At 41.7% G+C, this 13,078-nt stretch overlaps 1 pseudogene; it reads right to left on the reverse strand.

The window, feature by feature from the left end:
- Positions 1-858: 858 nt before the first annotated feature.
- Positions 859-5,102, reverse strand: LOC125085503 (T-cell surface glycoprotein CD1a-like; annotated as a pseudogene).
- Positions 5,103-13,078: the final 7,976 nt, after the last annotated feature.

Here is a 13,078-nt window from a genome sequence, read left to right on the forward strand (position 1 = left end):
ACAAATCAAAAATTAAGAATAGATACACAAAAAATCAAGAGAAAAAAATCCAAATATATCACTAGAGATGGCCAATTAACCATGGGAGACAATAACAAGAAGAGAAATGAACACAGAACTGCAAGAACAACCCCAAAATAAGTAACAAAATGACAGTAAGTCCATGTAGATCAATAATTACATTGAACCAGAATAGACTTAATGATCCAATCACAAAACATAGGCTGATGGGTTGGGTAAAAAAACAAGACGCATCTATGTGCATCCTACCAGAGACTAATCTGAGACCTAAAGACACATACAAATTGAAAGTGAAAGGATGGAGAATTATTTATCAAGCAAATGGATGTGAAATGAAACCAGGGCACCAATACTTGTATCAGAAAGAGTAGACTTTTAAAGAAAGGATGTTCCTCATGACACAATACGTGTGTAGGTGAGGCTTGCTCAGACTCTTGATGCAAAGCTGTGGGTCCTGTGTTCACTGGTAATGAGCCAATGATGCAGGAAATCCAGGAAAAGGAATAGGACATTCCTGATATCTATGTGGAGCCACTCCAGAAATTGCTAAAGTAACATCTAGCACACAATGATGGTGCAATGAAAAAGGGTGAAAGTAGCTATATTCATGAATTCATGAGAAGATGACCATTTCCTGTTCAGAAAACCATTGTGAGCAGCACTGCTGCAGGGCGGGAAGCCAGAGACCCTGGGGGTCACAGTACCCAAGCTGAGAAATGTTACACACATCTGAGCTGGTGTTTCAGTATAGGGAAATACACTATACAATAAATTATTTTCAAATACAAATGTATATTAGAAAAGATGTCTTTAAATGGACACGCATAAAACCAGTCTGGATAGTCATCAGTTGACAATGTTATGAGCAGAGGCTCCCAGAAATACAACGCCACATTTCCCATTGGAGCAATGGCTCACCGTTCCTGACTTCACGTCTTCAGCACTGTAACACAGGAGCCATGATGCCATGATGTGCTGCATGCATGGTCCTTGCTGGATCCCCATTCACTCCTGACCACGACACTCTTATTCTCCTCCCTGGAGCATGTCTTTTCCCTTCAGCAACAAATGTGCACTGCTACCTCTCAAGTATCACATTTTATACACCTGTGAATCCCCTGCTAATTTCACTAAAATGCAAATTGCTTTCAGTGGGTCTCTGCTGAGTCCAAGACCCCAAGTTTCCAGCAAACCACAAGGTGACAACCCTGCTGTTGTCCCTGAGCCCTACAAAGAACAAGCATTCTGCCTTCCCCTTTCAATTCAGAACACTTGGAGCAATAGGTCCAGTCCAATAAGTGGCTGTAGTTAAATAATAGAAATCTACACAGGAAACTTGTTTCTACTGAGGGGACTGGAGATGTCAACAGGAACAGGGAAAGTGTGAACTCCCTCAGCCAGGTGACAACACATTTACCAAGAAAAGCATCAAACATCTCAACGACTATAAACATGTCAGCAAGATAGAAAGAAAAAAAGAATGAATTTAGCATACATTCAACACATATTTTCATTAGGGACATATTCCATGCAGGTGACACTCCCCATCAAAGATACAAATATTAAAAAGACATGGTCTTTGCTGTAAAGAATCTTAAGATTTAAAAGGCAAAAGGGACCTAATGGAGTCAACAAGGGCTAGGGGTCAGGAATAGATTAGCCAAAGTGCAGGCTTAAGTGGTGGAAATTCTCACCAGGCTGAAACTGCTTCCACTACTGATTCAGAAAGGGCTCACTGGAAGAAGTGACATCTGATGCCTGTGACCAATGAAAGTGCTGAGACTTCATTTTACACTGAGTCAAATTTTGACTTTAGAACCAAGTCAGAACAACAAATTCTGCTAAATTACACTGAGCTTATATTGACAACTGATCATTAAGTAGAAATGAAAGACAAAGTTGCACACAGAGAGTTGCAAGGGTATCACTGATGAGTAAGTACCAGAGCCTGGGCTGCTGGGATCTCACTCAGAAGGGAAGCCAGTGCACTGAAGTCTCCAGTGTGTTTTCCTGAGAGGAACAGAGGAAGAGTCATTCTGCAGCAGGTGGAGGTGAATACTGCAGGGGGGAAGGGCACTGGGAGCAGGAGGGCTGAGGACAGACTAAAATATGGGGAGACACCTAGGAAAGAGCAGGAAGGTGGCTCCAGAGACTTACCAGCACTTCCAGAGCCACAACGTCAGACCTGCCAGAAGCACCAGAGGCACTATCACCACCAGGAAGTCCAAGGCTGTGGTGTGTGGCTGCTCTGTGGGTTTGGTCCACGGAAGATACCATTTCCCAACCATCCCATGTTGACCTGCACCTCCCTCTTCCTCTTTTCTCATGTCATCCTCTGCCTCACCAACTGCCCTTCTTCCTCTCTCTTCTCCCATCCCTCCTCAGAGGTGGTCTTCCACCCAACCAGATGCATCCTCCCATATCCTTAGGACCCTCATCCTCACCTTTTCTATTTTATGGGTTACTGGTTTTGTGTCCTTTTTGTTCTGGAGTCCCTAGATTCCCGAATTTTTCAAGTGGCTCTCTTGCTGTGCTGGAGGAACACCCATACCCTTTCCCAGCCAGACCCAAGTTCTTTCTTACCCCAGTAGAGGACCATGTCCTGGCCTCCTAGACTGCTGTGTCTCACCCGGCACAACAGGTCAGCTGCTTCCCTGGTTTTCACATCCAAAAGCACCTGAAGATACCATGTCCCATCAGCATGGGGCAGAACATCACCTCGTTGAGTCCCCTGTTGCTCCTGCTCACCCCACATCCACATCACCCACACAGGCTTTGGGTAGAAGCCAGAGACATGGCACACCAGCAAGAGATGACCAGGACCAGGACTGGGGCCAGTGGACAGCCAGGCCTCTGGCCTCACTGTAGAGACAGAACAGGAATTCACAGACTGAATGGGTAGATTTCACACCACTTTAGACACTTTTTTCCAACCTGTAGGATTCTGTCACCATCATCCTCTCTCCTTGATTCCTTCCTACCCTGAAGATGAGTGTATGGTACAAATTTATGAGCACAGAATGCAGAATACTTGGAGAGAGGGATGGAGTGGGACTTACCTTTTCATTGGATATCTGCCTTCCCTGCATCAAGAAGACTTGAGAGGTAAAGAAGACAGTAGTCAGTGATGAACGTATGCACTAGTTCATTGTCTGCATGGTCCTGATTGAGTAGTCTGCAGACCTGTTGAGCCCTACTTCCTCCTGTTGGAGTTGGCCACCATGTCATGTTCCAGAAACTCACAAGTTCTGATCCTTGATAAGCAATCCTCATGAAGCCTACTGATGCTTCTCCAAAGTGCAGTTCACAACCTATCATCAGCTGTACCTGAAAGGGATCTGGGGAAGAAAGACTCTGAGTTGTCGTACAGAGGGAAAGAGGTGAAGTGAGATGAGTGGAAACCAGGAAAGGGGGAAGCAAAAGGGGAAATCTCAGGGGAATGGAAGGAATGCAACAAAGTTTGGTTTGAATGGGGGCTCACACAAAGGGGAAGTGGTGGTGGATAGAAGGAGAGGAAGAAGTGAATTACTGAGGAAGGAATGAATGTTGGGGGAGAGACAGGAAGGGTGTGGGGAGAGAATAAGGAAGGGCTCAGTAGGGAACCTGAGGATAAAAACAGTCTAGGGCCAAGGGAGTGCAGTGGGGCTCAGGGAAAGCATAGTCAGATTTTGCTGCTAGGATTGAATGGGGACAAAAGCACAGTGCAATTGTCAGTCACAGAATGAGGGAGCAGAGGGTGCCCGGTTGAAAACCAGAGAAGGGGGTGGTCACAGGAGACACTAGTTGGAGACAGGAGAGCACAGCCTGTGGTCAATGAGGAGTAAGAAATAGCAAAAGTTGTGAAGCTTAGTAAGAATTGGGGTCTGGCTTCTACCCCTGCCTAGATAAGTGTGCTTCAGATTTATGACAGGGAGATGTGAGTTTCAGAAGATGGTGGAGGATCTTCCCTAGAAGAGGAAAGAACTCAAAGAAACACACACACACACACCAGTTACCTCCATCACATCACATCTCTGAGGGAACTGAACTCACATTCAAGCTGCCATTGGCTGCCATGGTCATGAAACTTTAGAGGAAATCCAGTGTAGTATGATGAGAATAATTCCTCTACTTCCATCAGCTCCTTGTTGCAAAATTTGCCCTTGGGCCAACGCTGAAGGAAAATGAAAGCTCCAGTCTTGTTGTTCCAGGCATGAGTCTGCAACTCATCCAGCCAAGCTGAGCCTTGACTTTGCATCCAGGAATGGTTGTAAAAGGATGTGGTCAGGATGATTTGGGTACAGATTGGCTCCTGGAAGTCTGTGGAAAAGAACAGATAGACTGGAATAAGATGGCATTGTAAAGGAGACTGAATGGTGAAGAAGGTGGAAGAATGGGGAGCCAAAATCTAGAGAACAGGGGAGACACAGTTGTCTCCAGAGACATGTGCTGCCCATAGCCCAGAGTTTGGTACCAATCCTTCAGAAGACCACGGGGCCCTGGGGTCAGGATGTTCAGGGAGAAATCAGACTGACACTCTCACTCCGCAAATATATGCTGGAGAACTCACTACACAAGTGCACACACTCAAAGAGAAATGTACACACACACACACACACACACACATACCACAGGTGCACAGATGCTCTAATACACAAAAACACTTATACAAAGAACTGACATAGATACATATACACACAAGTATACAAACACAGAAACACATATATACACAGACACATGTACACACATACACATAATAAAACACAGCATACACTCACACAAGCACACACACACAGAGAGAGACTGGCAGAAACACACACGTGCACCCACTGAATAAGGTCAGAGTTCTCACCATCTTCACTATCACCACCGGGGAGGAGAACCACCAGCAACACAAGTTGCAGGAACAGCATTGTACTTGCAGATGTTCTTTCTGTCTCTTACAAAATCGGTCTTTGACAGTTGTTCTAACAAACCTACCCCACACACAGCACTACTGTTCTGACTTCCTTCTCCATATACCAGCCTTCCTTGAGTCTCTGCTAAAATAGAAATGTGCTCCTCCCTCAACCCTGGACACCTACTCAGACTCTCAGTTCCCCTGCTGGTCTGACCCTCCTTTCTGGCTTCCAGCTTCTCCCTGTCACCAGCTCCCATCCTGTTGCCCATCTCCTAATTCAGTTGCTGCAGAACCAGTCTTGTGTGATATGGAAAAGTGACTACACCTCTCCCCTGACTTTCCTCTCATCCAGACAATAACCCATGAAAACATATGACTCCCCAGCACCCAGCCCTGGACCCTGCTGTCACTCTGTCCCTTCTGCTTTTGTGAAACCCTACATGTATTTCTTTCCCCATCTCACTCCCACCCCAGCTCATTTCTCACTGTTTGTGTTAAAAAACAAAATCAGCCAGGTAAATTTGAATATGTAGTTGCTTTTATTAAGTGATTCAAGAACTAGGCAGCACCCTATCTGGAAGGTAGAGGGAAGCTTTGAGGAGAGGTACAAATGGGAGGTTTGTATAGGAAGGAATTTGGCAAAAGAAGAGAAAGGAGTGTTTCAGGGAAGGACACCTTCCCTTAATTTGGAAAGCAGGGGGTTTACCATGGAGGATGACCTCCCTTCCTTGGGGGATGGAGAAGACTCATATGACAGAATACCTCACCACTAATGACCAGAGACTTCCTCACTGATGGTTGAAGACTTGCATTTCTGGGGGTGGTTGCATCTGCAATTTGGTTAGGGATTAAGCAAGGTTTGGGTACTTGACCTGGCACAAGGTGCCATTTTGGACCCATGGGTTTCTTTTTAACCTTTGCTCTATTTGCTTTTCCAGATTCCCCCATGATTGCCTGTGTAGCAGTATCAGCAACCACCAGTCTACCTTTACTCTTAAAGAACAAGTGTGCATAAACAATGAATTTTGGAACACTGAAAAGAAATAAAATAAAATAAAATATGGAAAAAAATAAAAAAACAAGTAGCCATCACAGGGACCACAGGATGTTGAAACATCTGAAGAATAATACCCCCTCAATCTGGTTTGCAATAATACATATTAATTCACCAAACATTTAGCACCTGCATGGATCCAAGCACTGTGCCACCCTCAGATCAGGGTAATGCTGGCTTCATAAAAAGAGTCTGGAAGTTTTCTTTCTGTTTCCATTTTTTGAAACAGATTCAGGAGAATGGTATTATTTCTTCTTTGAAAGTTTGGTAGAATTCCCCAGGGAATCTGTCAGGTCCTGGACTCTTGCTTTTTGGGAGGCTTTTGATCACTGCTTCAATCTTGTTACTAGATATTGGTCTATTCAGGTTGTCAATTTCTTCCTGATTCAGTTTTGGAAGTTTATAGTTTTCCAGGAATGCATCCATTTAATCTAGGTTGCTTAACTTATTGGCATATAACTGTTGACAATAATTTCTGATGATTGTTTCTATTTCCTTGGTGTTAGTCGTGATCTCTCCCTTTTCATTCATAATTTTATTAATTTGGGCCTTCTGTCTTTTCTTTTGGATTAGTTTGGCCAATGGTTTATCAATCTTATTGATTCTCTCAAAAAACCAGCTCTAGTTTCGTTGACGTATTCTACTGTATCTCTAGTTTCTATCTCATTGATATTTGCTTTAATCTTGATTATTTCCCTTCTTGTGTGTGGAATTGGCTTAATTTGTTGTTAATTTTCCAGTTCTTTAAGGTGTAAAGACAGCTGGTGTATTCTGGATTTTTCCTTTTTTTTTTTTGAGGGAGGCTTGTATTTCCCCCTTAGGGGAAATTTTTTTGAGGGATGGCTATGTATTTTCCCCTTAGGACTTCCTTTGCTGTATCTCATAGGTTTGGGACCAAAGTGTCTCGTTCTCATTGGTTTCCATGAATTAAGTTCTTCTTTGATTTCCTGGTTGATCCAAACATTCTTAAGCAAGGTGGTATTTAGCTTCCAGGTGTTTGAATTCCTTCTGAACTTTTTCTTGTGGTTGAGCTCTAGCTTCAAAGTATTGTGATCTGAGAATATGCAGAGAATAATCCCAATCTTTTGGTATCAGTTGAATCCTGACTTGTGACCCATTATGTGGTCTATTCTGGAGAAAGTTCTTTGTGCACTCGAGAAGAATGAGTATTCTGTTGTTTTAGGGTGGAATGTTCTATATATACCTCTGAAGTCCATCTGGTCCAATGTGTCATTCAAGGCTATTGTTTCTTTATTGATTTTCTGCTTGGATGATCTATTACTGAGAGTCGTGTGTTAAGATCCCCTACTATTAATGTATTCATATCAATATGACTCTTTATTTTGATTAACAGTTGTCTTATGTAGTTGGCTCCTCCTATATTGGGGGCATAAATATTTAAAATTGTTAGATCTTCTTGGTGTAGTGTCCTTTGAGAATTATGTAGTATCCTTCTGTATCTCTGACTACAGTCTTTAAAATCTAATTTATCTGATATGATAATCACTACCCCAGCCTTCTTTTGAGGCCCATTGGCATGAAAGATGCTTCTCTATACCTTCACTTTCAGTCTGGATGTATCCTTAGGTTCAAAAGTCTGTAGTAAGAGATGAGGAAGGACACTATATCATAATTAAATGGTCTATCCAATAAGTAGATCTAATAATTGTAAATATTTATGCCCCTAACGTGGGAATATCCAATTATATTTACCAAATAATAACAAAATTTAATAAACACATTGATAATAATACAACAATAGTAGGGGACTTCAACACCACACTCACTGCAATAGACAGATCATCAAAAAGATCAACAAGAAAACAAGGGCTTTGAATTACACACAGGACCAGAGGGACTTCACAGATATATTCAGAGCATTCCATTCTAAGCCAACGAAATACACATTCTTCTTGAGTGCACATGGGACATTCTCTGGAATAGATCACATACTGGGTCATAAATCAAGTCTCAACTATTACCAAAAGATTCAGATCATGCCCTGCATATTTTCAGACCACAATGCTCTGAAAATGGGCTCAATCACAAGAGGAAATTTGGACTGAAATTAAATACATGGAGGCTAAAGAACAACCTACTAAAGAATGAATGAGTCAACCAGGATATTAAAGAAAAATTGAAAAAGATCATGGAAACAAAGGAAAATGAAAGCACAACTGTTCAAATCTTAGGTGGTCCTAATAGGGAAGTATATAGTAATACAAGTCTTTCTCAAGAAACAAGAAAGATCTCAAATACAGAACCTCAAGTTACACTTAAAGGAGCAGGAAAAAGAACCACAAATAAAGCCTAAACCCAGCAGGAAAAGAAGAATAATAAAGATTAGAACAGAAATCAAAGAAATAAAAAACCAAAGAACAGAACAAATCAGGGATACTAGAAGCTGTTTCTATGAAAGAATTAAGAGGATTGGGGTTCCTGGGTGGCTCGGTGGTTAAGTGGCTGCCTTCAGCTCAGGTCACGATCCCAGGGTCATGGCATTGAGCCCCACATTGGGCTCCTTGCTCAGCGGGAAGTCTGCTTCTCCCTCTCCCACTCCCCCTGCTTGTGTTCCCTCTCTCCCTGTGTCTCTCTCTGTCAAATAAATAAATAAAATCTTTAAAAAATACAACTAAATTGGGGCGCCTGGGTGGCTCAGTGGGTTAGGCCTCTGCCTTCGGCTCAGGTCATGGTCTCAGGGTCCTGGGATTGAGCCCCGCATCGAGCTCTCTGCTCAGCAGGGTGCCTGCTTCCCTTCCTCTCTCTCTCTGCCTGCCTCTCTGCCTACTTGTGATCTCTATCTGTCAAATAACTAAATAAAATCTTTAAAAAAAAATACAACTAAATGGGGCGCCTGGGTGGCTCAGTGGGTTAAGCCGCTGCCTTCGGCTCAGGTCATGATCTCAGGGTCCTGGGATCGAGTCCCACGTAGGGCTCTCTGCTCGGCAGGAAGCCTGCTTCCCTCTCTCTCTCTCTGCCTGCCTCTCTGCCTACTTGTGATCTCTCTCTGTCAAATAAATAAATAAAAAATCTTTAAAAAAAATACAACTAAATCAATAATCAATAAGCCACTGGCCAGACTTATAAAAAGGAAAAGAGAAAGGACCCAGATAAATAAAATTGTGAATGTAAGAGGAGAGATCACAACCAACACTAAAGAAATACAATTACAAGCACATATTATGAGCAACTGTATGGCAATAATTTAGGCAATCTGAAAGAAATGGATATATTTCTGGAGACGTATGAACTACCAAAACTGAAACAGGAAGAAATAGAAAGCCTGAACAGACCTACAGCAAGCAAAATAATTGAAGCAGTAATCAAGAATTTCCCAACAAACAAGATTCCAGGGCCAGATGGCTTCCCAGGGTAATTCTACCAAACATTTAAAGAAGAACTAATACTCTTCTGAAGTATTTCCAAAAATAGAAATGGAAGAAAAACTTACAAACTCTTTCTATAAGCCAGCATTACCTTTATCCCAAAACCAGACAAAGATCCCAACAAAAAGGAGAATTATAGACCAATATCCCTGATGAATATGGATGCCAAAATTCTCACCAAGATCCTAGCCAATTCGATCCAACAGTACATTAAAAGGATTATTAACCATGACCAAGTGGTATTTATTCCTGGCTGCAAGGAAAGTTCAACATCCACAAATCAATCAACATGATACACTATATTAATAAAAGAAAGGACAAGAATCATATGATCCTCTTAATTGATGCAAAAAAAAATTGACAAAGTACAGCATCCTTTCTTGATTAAAACTCTTCAAAGATTAGGGATAGAGGAAACATACCTCAATATCATAAAAGCCATATATGAAAAGCCAACAGTAAATATTATTTGCAGTGGGCAAAAACTGGAGGTTTTCCCCTAAGGTCAAGAACATGGCAGGGATGTCCACTATCACTACTGCTGTTCAATATAGTACTAAAAGTCCTAGCCTCAGCAATCAGACAATAAAAAGAAATAAAAGTCATCCAAATCAGCAAAGAAGCTAAACTCTCATTCTTTGCAGATGACATGATACTCTATGTGGAAAACCCCAAAGTTTCCACCCCAAAAGTGCTAGCACTCATAGAGGAATTCAGCAAAGTGGCAGCATATAAAATCAATACACAGTAATCAGTTGCATTTCTGTATACAAACAATGAGACAGAAGAAAGAGAAATCAAAGAGTTGATCCCATTTATACTTGCACCAAAAAACATAAGATACCTAAGAATACCTAACCAAAGAGGTAAAGGGTCTGTACTCAGAAAACTATAGAATACTCATGAGAGAAATTGAGGACAACAGAAAGAAATGGAAAAATATTCCATGCTCATGGACTGGAAGAACAAATATTGTTAAAATGTCTATGTTACCTAGAGCAATCTATATATTCAATGCATTCTCTATCAAAATACTACCAACTTTGGGACGCCTGGGTGGCTCAGTTGGTTGGGCGGCTGCCTTCGGCTCAGGTCATGATCCCAGAGTCCTGGGATCGAGTCCCACATCGGGCTCCTTGCTCGGCAGGGAGCCTGCTTCTCCCTCTGCCTCTGCCTGCCACTCTGTATGCCTGTGCTCGCTCTCTCTTCCTCTCTCTCTCTGATAAATAAATAAAATCTTTAAAAAAAAAACACACATTAACTCATATCACTGCCTTCCAACTTTAAAAAAAAAAAAAATACTACCAACTTTTTTCAGAGAACTGAAGCAAATAATCTTAACATTTGTATGGAACCAGAAAAGAACTCAAATAGCCAAAGGAATGTTGAAAAAGTAAACCAAAACCAGTGGCATAAAAATCTGGGACTTCAAGCCGTATTGCAAAGCTATAATCATCAAGAAAGTATGGTACTGGTACAAAAACAGACACATAGATCAATGGAACAGAATTAAGAACTCAGAAATGGACCCCCAATTCCATGGTCAACTAATCTTTGACAAAGCAAGAAAAAATGTCCAGTTGAAAAAAGACAGTCTCCAACAAATGATGTTGGGAAAATTGGACAGCCACATGCACAGGAATGAAACTAGACCATTTCCTTACACCACACACAAAAATAGACTCAAAGTGGATGAAAGACCTAAATGTGAGATAGGAATCTATCAAAATCCTGAGGAGAACATAGGCAGTAACCTCTACAACCTTAGGCACAGCAACGTCTTGTTAGATAAATCTCCAAAGGAGAGGGAAACAAAGGCAAAAAATGAACTATTGGGACTTCATCAAGATAAAAAGCTTTTCACAGCAAAGGAAACAGTTAGCAAAACCAAAAGACAACTGATAGAAGAGAAGAAGATATTTGCAAATGTCTTATCAGATAAAGGGCTAGTATTCAGAATCCATAAAGAATTTATCAAACTCAACACTCAGGGGCACCTGGGTGGCTCAGTGGGTTAAGCCTCTACCTTCGGCTCAGGTCATGATCTCAAGGTCCTGGGATCGAGCCCCACATCAGGCTCTCTGCTCAGTGGGGAGTCTGCTTCCCTCTCTCTCTCTCTGCCTGCCTCTCTGCCTACTTGTGATCTCTCTCTTTGTGTCAAATAGATAAATAAAATCTTAAAAAAAAAAAAACTCAACACCCAAAAAACAAATAATCCTGTCAAGAAATGGGCAAAAGACATGAACAGACATTTCTCCAAAGACATACAAATGGCCAACAGGCATCTGAAAAACTGCTCAACATCATTTGTCATTAGGGAAATACAAATCAAAACCACAAAGAGATATCACCTCACACCAGTCAGAATGGCTAAAATTAACAAGTCAGAAAACAACAGATGTTGGCAAGGATGCAAAGAAAGGAGAACTGTGTTACACTTGGTGGGAATGCAAGCTGGTGCAGCCATTCTGGAAAATAGTATGGAGGTTCCTCAAGAAGTTAAAAATAGAGCTACCCTATGACCCAGCAACTGCACTACTAGATATTTACCCCAAGGATAAAAATGTAGTGATCCAAATGTTGATACCAACAATGTCAACAATAGCTGAACTATGGAAAAATCTCAGATAGCCATCAACAGATGAATGGATAGATATGTGGTAGACAACTCAGCCATTAAAGAAGAAGAAGAAGAAGAAGAAGAAGAAGAAGAAGAAGAAGAAGAAGAAGAAGAAGAAGAAGAAGAAGAAGAAAAGAAAGAAAGAAAGAAAGAAAGAAAGAAAGAAAGAAAGAAAGAAAGAAAGAAAGAAAGAAGAAAGAAAGAAAGAAAAAAGAAATCTTGCCATTCACTAGGACATGGATGGAACTAGAGAGTATTATGCTAAGCGAAATAAGTCAATAGGAGAAAGACAATTTTTTAAAGATTTTATTTATTTATTTGACAGAGATCACAAGTAGGCAGAGAGGCAGGCAGAGAGGCGGGGGAGGGGGGAAGCAGGCTCCCTGCTGAGCAGAGAGCCCGATGTGGGGCTCAATCCCAGGACCCTGAGATCACGACCTGAGCCGAAGGCAGAGGCTTTAACCCACTGAGCCCCAGACCCAGGCACCTTGAGGAAGACAATTATTATATGATCTTACTTCCATGTGGAGTTTAAGAAACAAAACAGAGGACCATAGGAGATGACAAGAAAAAAACAAAACAAGATGAAATCAGAGAGGGAGACAAACCATAAGAGACTCTTAATCATAGGAAACTAACTGAGGGTTGCTGGAAGGGAGGTGAATGGAGGGATGGGGTAACTGGGTGGGTAATGGACATAAGGAAGGCACGTGATGTAATGAGCACTGGGTATTATGTAAAAGTGATGAATCACTGACCTCCACCTCTGAAACTAATAATACATTGTATGTTAATTCATTTAATCAATTAATTAATTAATTAAACCTGAAACAAATGCCAGGGAATTTCCTATACTGATTTTGTGCCCTGTGACCTTACTGAATTCATTTATCAGTTCTAGGAGTTTTGTGGAGGAGTCTTTAAGGTTTTTTTTTTTTAAAGATATTATTTATTTCAATCTCAAGTAGGTGGAGAGGTAGGCAGAGAGAGAGAGAGAGAGGAGGAAGCAGGCTCCCTAGTGAGCAGAGAGCCCAATGCGGGGCTCGATCCCAGGACCCTGAGATCATGACCTGAGCTGAAGGCAGAGGTTTAACCCACTGAGCCATCCAGGTGCCCCC

The sequence above is a fragment of the Lutra lutra genome, chromosome 15 (assembly GCF_902655055.1).
Source record: "Lutra lutra chromosome 15, mLutLut1.2, whole genome shotgun sequence".
Taxonomy (NCBI): Eukaryota; Metazoa; Chordata; class Mammalia; order Carnivora; family Mustelidae; genus Lutra; species Lutra lutra.